Source organism: Poecilia latipinna, unplaced genomic scaffold (assembly GCF_001443285.1).
Source record: "Poecilia latipinna isolate Pla-1442-1.1 unplaced genomic scaffold, P_latipinna-1.0 Scaffold3849, whole genome shotgun sequence".
In the NCBI taxonomy this organism is placed as follows: Eukaryota; Metazoa; Chordata; class Actinopteri; order Cyprinodontiformes; family Poeciliidae; genus Poecilia; species Poecilia latipinna.
In genome coordinates this window covers 51,171-60,742 of record NW_015116465.1, presented here as the reverse complement: position 1 = coordinate 60,742, position 9,572 = coordinate 51,171, and the positions used below count along the sequence as shown (strand labels likewise).

Sequence of the window (9,572 nt, the reverse complement as noted above, 5' to 3'; positions counted from 1 at the left end):
AATTCTATTTTAAAAGTGAGTTGCTCAGTTTCCAAAATGTGAACCTCTATTAACTGCTTGATTGAAAGTTTAACTTGATGTTTATGGCACAGTGATCTGTAAGGGAAGTTGGCAAGATACTACTATTGGATATTTCTGATAAATGGTCAGATACCAGCCTGTTAGGTTCTGGGGTTGCTACTGTGCATTCCCATTCACCACTAGATGGAGTCCTTGAGGCAGCCGGGCAGAGGCTCCTCCAGTACGTCATCCTCACACCTGGGATCAATTACCTCCTTGATGCTTAAGAGAGGTGGAAGCCAGTGCTTCAATGTTGTTCAGTGATGGTACCTCTAGCCCCTCTGAGTTATCGCCGAGTATCCGTTGTTGACCCTGCTTCTGCTGAATTGAAAGTAATTCTTTCCTGTGACATCTGTTTTCCTGAGGTGAATCTTGAATCCAGATCTGGCTTTGACTCTTTGTTTCCTTGTGACGTTGCAGGCCGTTACCCCGCTGATGCCCGAGTCTTCAGAACCTCCAAAGACAGTTGAAACTCACCTCCAATCCAAGAGATCTGACTGGCAGTTCCAACACTCCTCCCACGCCTTCAAGGACTTGCCTACCTGTCCCCCCTCCGACACCGCCTCTCCATCCAACTCAGTTCACCTCCTCCACTCTCTTTTGAAACACTCTCAAGACCACTCAGAAAGTAAACCCCAGAGACCAAAGGACCCCCGGACCAACAATACCCCTCCAGCGCCGTTACTCATCACCATTTTTGTAAGTGCTTACCCGAACTCCTGCAAATCATTCAGAAATCCCACGGACTTGAACTCACCTTCTCCCCTGTTCTCCTCAGTGCACTGCCTGCAGCAGTCTGTTCCTTGGACCAGAGACTCATCTGATTTGTTTTGTGTTTGCAACATATCTTTATTATTTACGTCTTCTCTTGGTGGCGTTCTTGCATGTGGGTAAAGTCACTTAAACCCATCATGACACAGCCAGTAATCAATGTGAGCTTTGTATGATCATTGCTTATTATGCCATGTGTATATTCTTTTTGAGGGGAAGTCCTTCCCCCATATACCTACTAGACTAAAGCATTCTATAAAAGCATTTAAATCCTTAAGACCCTAACCCTAAAGAAAATAAAAATAAAAGGATGTGAAAACTTCACTCAGATGTAAATAGTACTTTTCCTCAGTTTTTCTCTTATAAAGATGTAACGCGTCAGTCTGTGCACCGAAGCACATGAAATGCATCTATGGGGTAATTTCATTCTCACTAAAAAAAGAAAGCAGGTTTGGATCAACAGATTAACTCCAAACAAGTTTTATTATTTTAAGGTGATCAAGGTGTGTAGACAATCACACATATATAAGTAGCAGCGCAAAGGTGAGCCGCATAATTGTGGAGCGTTTTGGATCTGATGGAGAACATCGCCAGTAGAAGGATTCAGAGGGAGAGATTGTTCAGAGACCATATTGATCTGCTGGGAAATGTTGGTTTATTATCGTTTAGATTAATCCAGACTGATCATCCTGAAGCTCTGAGCAAAACTTAGAGCTGTGCAGTACCGGTCCAGATGCAGTCATCCTTCAGTTGAGCCACTCGCTTGGTGAATGCGCCTTATGGACAGAAAGCATCTCTATTCTATGAATGTATTACTTCTGCACATGATTCTACTATTTAGAATAAACGTGCCCTTTCCCCACTCAAATGACTTTTTGACCTTTGGGTGATTCTTGATTTAAAGACAGACAACGTCTGTCTTTAAATTCCAGCTGAACGTCCTAGTGTTCAAACAGGCATTTGCATGATTTTGTCATGATGTGCGGTTGGTGATGGGGAGAAGGAATGCCATGAGCCCAGGTTGACATGATGAGATGACCCTGCGAACCGACTCCAGATAAGCTGAAGAAGATTAATAGATAAACTGTGACTGTGACCCAGTGGGTAGTACAATCACCTTGAAACAGAAGGTTGTAGGTTTAATTCCAGCTTCCTCCTGTCACACATCCACATGTCCCTGGGCAAGGCACTTAACCCCAAATTGCCTACCAATCTGTGTTTTGTTGTGTGAATGGGTGAATGTGTCTCTAGTGTAAATGCTTGGTCACAAGAACTGGAAAAGTCCAGTCATTTACCATTAACAGACAGAAGAAGACAACTTGCCCAGGCTGCTATACCATCACAGGACCAGCACAGAGATACAGAAAACAAACCTCCATGAAAGTTCACCCCACTCTAAACAACAGCATAATAAAATGATAATCATTTGAATGATATGTCGATAAAAATATAACTTATAACTATAGCTTTTCCGAAAGCAGTAACATTCTGTATCTAGCAAACCCACATAAAATATATGATCTATTTGTTACAATCAACAAATACTGTACAATTTCAACATTAATTTCCTAAAATGAAATATTGAAGCGAACTAAAAAGATATGTTCTTTTGCTATTGATGTTTAATTGGTTGCAAATTAGTAAAAGACAGATTTGTATGGAACAAAATCAGAACGAACAAATATTATTTTGTCACTGAAAAAAAAAAACTTAAAATATACAGTGCCTTGCAAAAGTATTCGGCCCCCTTGAACTTTTAAACCTTTTGCTGCTTTTCAGGCTTCAAACATAAAGATTTATGATGTTTATTATTTTGTGAAGAATCAACAAGTGGGACACAATCGTGAGGTGGAGCAAAATTTATTGGAAACGTTACAAAACTGCAAAGTGGGGCGTGCAATATTATTCGGCTCCTTTACTTTCAATGCAGCAATCTCACTCCAGAAGTTCAGTGAAGATTTCTGAATGATCCAATGTTGTCCTAAGTGACTGATGATGATAAATAGAATCCACCTGTGTGTAATCAAGTCCCTGTATAAATGCACCTGCTCCATGATGGTCTCAGGGTTGTTTTTAAAGCGCAGAGAGCATCGTGAAGACCAAGGAAGGAAGACGTAAGATTTGGGAGTCGGCAGCGGATTGATTTTTTCCTGACGTCGGCTGGCGAGAAGACACGGATTGGGTTTAAACGTTTACTGGCGTCTACTAAATTAATCCAAAGGTGGTTTTTGGCATAATCTGGGTTGTGAGTGGATCAAGATGGCAAGTAGTAGTGGGGGACTTTCGGAGGATGAGAATATGGATACAGGATGGTCTATGGTAGAAAATAGAAGAGGGGTAGGGGGGATAGATAAGGCTAAAAAGGGAATAAATACTGGAAAAAGGTCTTTTGAGGATGAAGAAGAAAGAATTGAAATAAGGATGAAAGTAATGATGGAAGATTTTAAAGTTATATTAAAATTTAAGACTGGACAGGATATGTTTGGAGTGAGCCCCATTAGTTTGTCAAGTGGATTAAAGAAAGCTGTTGGGGATGTAGAACTAGCTAAAGTCTTAAGAAATGGAAGTCTGCTTATCATTTGTAAAAATGCTGAACAAAAGAATAAAGCTCTAAAATTACAAATGGTGTGTAAAAAGGAAGTGCTGGGAAAAGGTTGTTGGGGAAGAAAAAGGTGTAATATCAGGAATTCCAGTAGGAGAAAATTTGGAGGAGCTAAAGAAAATAATCAAAGGAGGAGAAATTACAGGCATCAAACAACTACAGGCTTTTAGAAATGGGGAGAAAATGGACAGTACATCTGTACTAATGGATTTCAAAGAGAGTTCTGCCTGATAAGGTGATGGATTGGCTACATGAGCTTTAATGTAAGGCAATATATTCCACCACCGCTCAGTTGTTATAAATGCCACAGATATGGACATACTGCAAACGTTTGTAAAGGGAAACAGAGGTGTGGTAGATGTGGAGGCGAACATCCTTATGGTGAGTGTGGAATAATCCTGTTAAATGTAACTGGAGGAAATCATACTGCAGCATATGCAGGATGCACTGTAAGGAAAGAGGCAGCTGAAGTTCAAAAAGTAAAAACTGAAAACAGAATTACTTATGCTGAAGCAGTGAAACAGGTGAAAAGTAATGATAATGCACCAAAAATAAGCTTTGAGAGGAAGAGAGTGGCAGACATTAATCAGTGTAATATCACGTTAGAAAAATTTATTCCTTTTTTTGCATATATCATAAATTGCTCAGAACAAGCAAAAACTAAAACTGAAAAAATAAAAATGATTGTGAAAGCAGCTACGAAATTTTTTAGTGTCAAAGATTTATCTTGGGGAAAAAAATTCATGATGAAAGACAAGGTGAAGGATCCTCTGAACCTGAGGCATCTCAAACTATCACATAATTCTAATATTACAATGGAATGCTCACTCTAATAGCAAATGGTCAGGAATTTAAAGGCTTCATTAATAACCTACACCCAAAACCAGATATAATATGCATTCAAGAAACGTGGCTCAAGCCATCATTACAGTTTAATATTCATGGTTACTCAGTTTTACGTAAAGGTAGGTCAAACGGGAGTGGAGGAGGTTGTGCTATATTCTTAAAGGAAACCATAAAATTTATTCGGCTACAAATATTAGCAGACCTAGAACTTACTGCTGTAGAAATTTGTACAAATGATGGGGATATTAAAATAATAAATTTGTACAATCCTTGTAAACAATTAGAAAAGTTTAAACTTGAAACAATCCTAGGAAACTGGAGAGGGAAAATAGTTTGGTGTGGGGATTTCAATGCACATAGCACTTTATGGGGAGATCAAGATGATTATAATGGAGGGATTTTAGAAGAGGTGATTGAAGAAAAAGAATTAGTCATTCTAAATAATGGAGAAGGCACTCGGGTGGACTTTGTAAGGGGTAAAGAATCTGCTATTGATCTGACTTTGGTTTCTCAATCTTTTGCTGATATGTGTAGATGGAAAGTATTTAAGGAATGTACAGTGGGGAATGATCATTATCCAATTTTTGTCAAAAATTGGATAATGATCATTCCCCACTGTACATTCCTTAAATACAGAGCAAGACCAGGCAGAATTTGAGGGGAAGTGGAAGTTTGAGAAAGCAGATTGGGGAAAATTTGAAATTATGAGTGAGGTTAACTTGTAAAATGTAGAAATAAATAAACCAATAAATGAATTAAACTCAGAAATTACCAAATGTATTATTAATTCAGCCAAAACATTTATTCCTAGAAGTAGTGGTGTAGCTGATCCCCAGCACTTGAATTAATTTGTGCGGTCTGGATGGGTGATTTTCAAGGTTTGTTTATTTTTCTTTATGTGGACCATCAGTCATCTCAATCATCTTGATTACCTCAGTCACCGTAATCACTATGAAAACTAAACAGATACAAATATTAGAATATAAACAGAAACTTACAACATAAAATAAAGTGTACCTCGCTGCTTTCACCGGGGAACACTAAGTGTTGATAGTGCCAAGCACATCTCTGACAGTTTGTTCAAGTCATTCATTGCTACAATGATTTGCCAGCTTTTATAGGGCCTGCCCTCATTAGTTATGGCAGCCCGTGAGGTACATAACAACAAAAAAACTTTACAAAGTGCAAATACAATTAAACAAAACAAAATACAAACCACCAACAGTGCTAATCAAAACAGACATATTATTAAACAATCTGCAACATTCTTCAAATAATTTACAATAAATAGTCTACAAATTTGAATAATTTAAGCAACTTAATTTAAATGGTTCACTATCCATTACAAGTGGTATTAAAAAAAGAAGATAGTTCCTTGGTGGACACCAGAATGCTCAATAGTAATTAAACAAAGAAATATAGCTTTTAAGACACTTAAGAAAATAACTTGTTTTCAAAATCTAATAAATTATAAAAGGAAGCAGGCAGAAGTCAGGAAAACTATAAGAAAGGCTAAAAGGGATTATTGGAGGAAATATTGTGAATCTTTGGGGAAAAACACTGCATTAGACAGGGTTTGGAATACTATTAAAAAATGTCTGAGAATTCAAAAGGGTATTTTTTCCCAGTAATAAAGATAATGGAAATATTATAATAAATAATGAAAATAAAGCTGAGGTATTAGCGAAAGTATTTGCAAAAGTACATAGTACAGAGAATCTAAATAATAAAGAAAAAATAGGACGTGAAACTACAGCGAAATATTGGATTATTGCATGATGATGAAGAATATGATGATTTTATTAATATGAAATTTTCCTTGTTAGAATTAAATAAAGCTCTGAGGAATTCTAGTAAATCAACTCCTGGTAATGACCAAGTTACTTATAGTATGTTAAATAATCTTAGTGATGTGAGTAAAGAAATATTATTGGAATTGTATAATAAAATTTAGGAGGAAGGGACATTACCTGATAAATGGAAAGAATCCATCATTATTCCTATTTGTAAAGATCCACATTCAGCTGAAAGTTACAGACCAATAGCTCTAACATCATGTTTTGGGTAAAATTATGGAAAAAATGGTAAATAATAGATTAATTTATTTTTTAGAATCTAAGGAGAACATTAAAGTTCATCTATTTGGATTTAGAAAAGGCAGAAGTACAATAGATCCAGCATTATGTCTGGAACATGAAATTAGACGGGCCCAGATTAATAAAGAGAGTGTGACAGCAGTCTTCTTGGATGTGGAAAAGGCTTATGACATGTTGTGGAAAGAAGGGCTTTTGATTAAAATTAAACAAATAGGTATAAGGGGAAAAATTTATAGGTGGATTAAAAATTTCTTAACTGAAAGAAATATTAGAGTAAAAATAGGTGGGGAAATAAGTTCAAAGTATCAAGTTGAAAATGGTAATCCCCAAGGCAGTATTATAAGTCCTATGCTAGTTATTATAATGATTGATGATATTTTTAGTAGCATAGATAAATCTTTTGGTGTTTCATTATTTGCAGATGATGACATTATTTGGAAGGGGGAAAAACCACAGAATTTATAAACAGGAAACTACAAGATGCTTTAGAATGGGGATTTAGATTCTTAACATCCAAATCTAAATTTGTTGTTTTTACAAATAGGAAGGTTAATATTAATGTGAATCTTAAATTGTGTGGGAATGCTATAGAAAGGGAAGATCAAATTAAATATTTGGGTATGTGGTTTGATAAAAAAAAAAAAAACTCACATGGAAAATGCATATAGTTAAAATAGTGGAAAAAAGTAAAAAAAAAATTATGAGATGTTTGAGAGGCAGAGAATGGGGAGTAGACAGGAAAGCATTAAAGACCATTTACATGGGGCTAATTCGATCAATCTTTGACTATGGTTGTATTTTATATAATTCAGCTTCAAGTAGTTTATTGGCAAAGATGGATAAAATACAATATCAGGCGTTAAGACTTTGCTGCGGAGCAATGAAAACCACTCCAGTTTCAGCTCTACAGGTTGAGATGGGTGAGATGCCGCTGGAGCTCAGGAGAGAGCAGCTGGCCGTGACTTACTGGGCAAATATTATAAGGCATAATGAAGCTGCAACCTTGTCAAGAAAAAGAAAAGAAGCAAATTAATAGTTTTGGATGGATAATTTTGAACAAAGCAAAATATATTGGAATAGATAATTTTCTAATTAGTCCTGTGGTTGTTACTCCTGTTATTCCATCATGGATTTTTGGTCAGGCTGAAGTTGATTTAAAGTTATTGGAAAAAGGGAGACAATTAGGGGAAAAGGAAGTGGAGAGTTATATAAAGAGAGAATATTCACAATATATTCAAATATATACAGATGCCTCTAAAATGTTAAACAATCAAGTAGGTATATCATTTGTAGTTCCAGATTTAAACTTGATGAAAAGTAAAAGAATAACTGATAAATTGACAGTGTATACAGGTGAGTTAATGGCAATTTTAATGGCTTTAGAATGGGTTGAGGAAATGGAAAGAAGAGAGGTTTTAATTTGTTCATATTCGAGTAGTGCATTAATTAGTATTCAAGAGGTAAATTCAGAATCAAGACAAGATATTATATTGGAAATAATTCACTCAATTTTCAGGATTAAAAACCATGGTTCTCATGTTAAACTAGTTTGGATTCCAGCCCACATTGGTGTGGTAGGAAATGAGTTGGCTGATACTCTTGCTAAGAGTGCTTCAAAAACGAATATTGTTGATTTGAATATTAAGATAAGTAAAAGTGAGATAAAGAATATTATAAAAGAGTATATCAAGGGAAAATGCCAAGAGCAGTGGGATAGAGGAGACAAGGCTAGGTTTTATTATAGTATCCAAAAAAAGTTGGGGAATTTAGGAAATGTCATAGAAATAAGAAGGAAGAAGATATTATATCTAGAATAAGATTTGGACACACAAGATTAAATAGTACTCTTAAAATTATTAATAAACATAGTACAGGTTGTTGTTATTATTGTGGAGAATTAGAAACAGTATAACATATTTTCTTAGAATGCAACAAATATGTATGGGAAAGAGAGAGGTATTACTTAGAGAGTTAAGTAAAAATAAAAATAAGTTAGATATAAGAGAGCTGTTTCAGAGATCGTCAAGGGGATGTAGTTTTTTGTAGTATTTTTCTTTTTCTTAGGAAAACGAGTATGATGGGGAGATTATAAGCGTCTGATCCATACTCCAACCTGGAAGGTGGCGGTAATGCACCTAAAAGTTGTTTGCCAACCGCCATAAAAAAAAGAAGACGACGAAGACCAAGGAACACACCAGGCAGGTCCCAGATACTGTTGTGGAGACATTTAAAGCCAGATTTTGGATACAAAAGGATTTCCCAAGCTTTAAATATCTCAAGGAGCACTGAGCAAGTGATCATATTGAAATGGGAGGAGTATTAGACCACTGCAAATCTCCCAAGACCTGGCCGTCCCTCTAAACTTTGATCTGGAACAAGGAGAAGACTGATCAGAGATGCAGCCAAGAGGCCCATGATCACTGTGGATGAACTGTAGAGATCTACAGCTGAGGTGGGAGAGTCTGTCCATAGGACAACAATCAGTGATGCACTGCACAAATCTGGCCTTTATGGAAGAGTGGCAAAAAGAAAGGCATTTCTCAGAGATATCCATAAAAAGTCTGGTTTAAAGTTTGCCCCAAGCCACCTGGGAGACACAGCAAACATGTGGAAGAAGAGCTCTCCATCCAACCTCGCTGAGCTTCAGCTGTTTTGCAAGGAAGAATGGGCAAGAATTTCAGTCTCTTGATGTACAGAAGTGATGGAGACAAAACCAAGTGACTTGCAGCTGTAATCGCAGTAAAAGGTGGTGCTAAAAAGTATTAACGCAAGAGGGCCAAATAATATTGCACGCCCTGTTGAGAATTTGTTTGATTTAACTAGAATTTGCTTAGGACTTATTATTTGGGATATTATAATTTAATATAACTATTTTAGTTGCAATTGTTTCATAGATTTAGTTGTTGTTTTATAGTTAGTATCTGGTTAGAAAGTGGACTATTTGTGGCCTATGGCAAAGCAGACTCCGTATCCCATGTTGCTCGGGAACCTGTTTCCATGGTGATGATAATTCTTTTCTAACAGTCGCACTTATTTTTTTGTTTTCTTAGGTGAGTTCCGACTCTGTCATGTTTTAGTACGTATGATTCGTTCATTCTTAATTCACTAAAGTTCATCTAAAAATCCACCCGACTCCTTTTCGTCATTAAATCAGTCGAATATTCAACACGCCCCACTTTGCAGTTTATTTGTTAAAG

The 9,572-nt window shown here is 36.4% G+C and overlaps 1 long non-coding RNA gene across 1 annotated transcript; it reads left to right on the top strand.

The window, feature by feature from the left end:
* The first annotated feature begins 6 nt into the window (after positions 1-6).
* Positions 7-1,276, top strand: LOC106941754 (uncharacterized). Its single transcript, XR_001423450.1, has 2 exons — positions 7-759; positions 839-1,276. It is a non-coding gene; the product is annotated as an uncharacterized LOC106941754 (long non-coding RNA).
* The last annotated feature ends 8,296 nt before the right edge of the window (positions 1,277-9,572 follow it).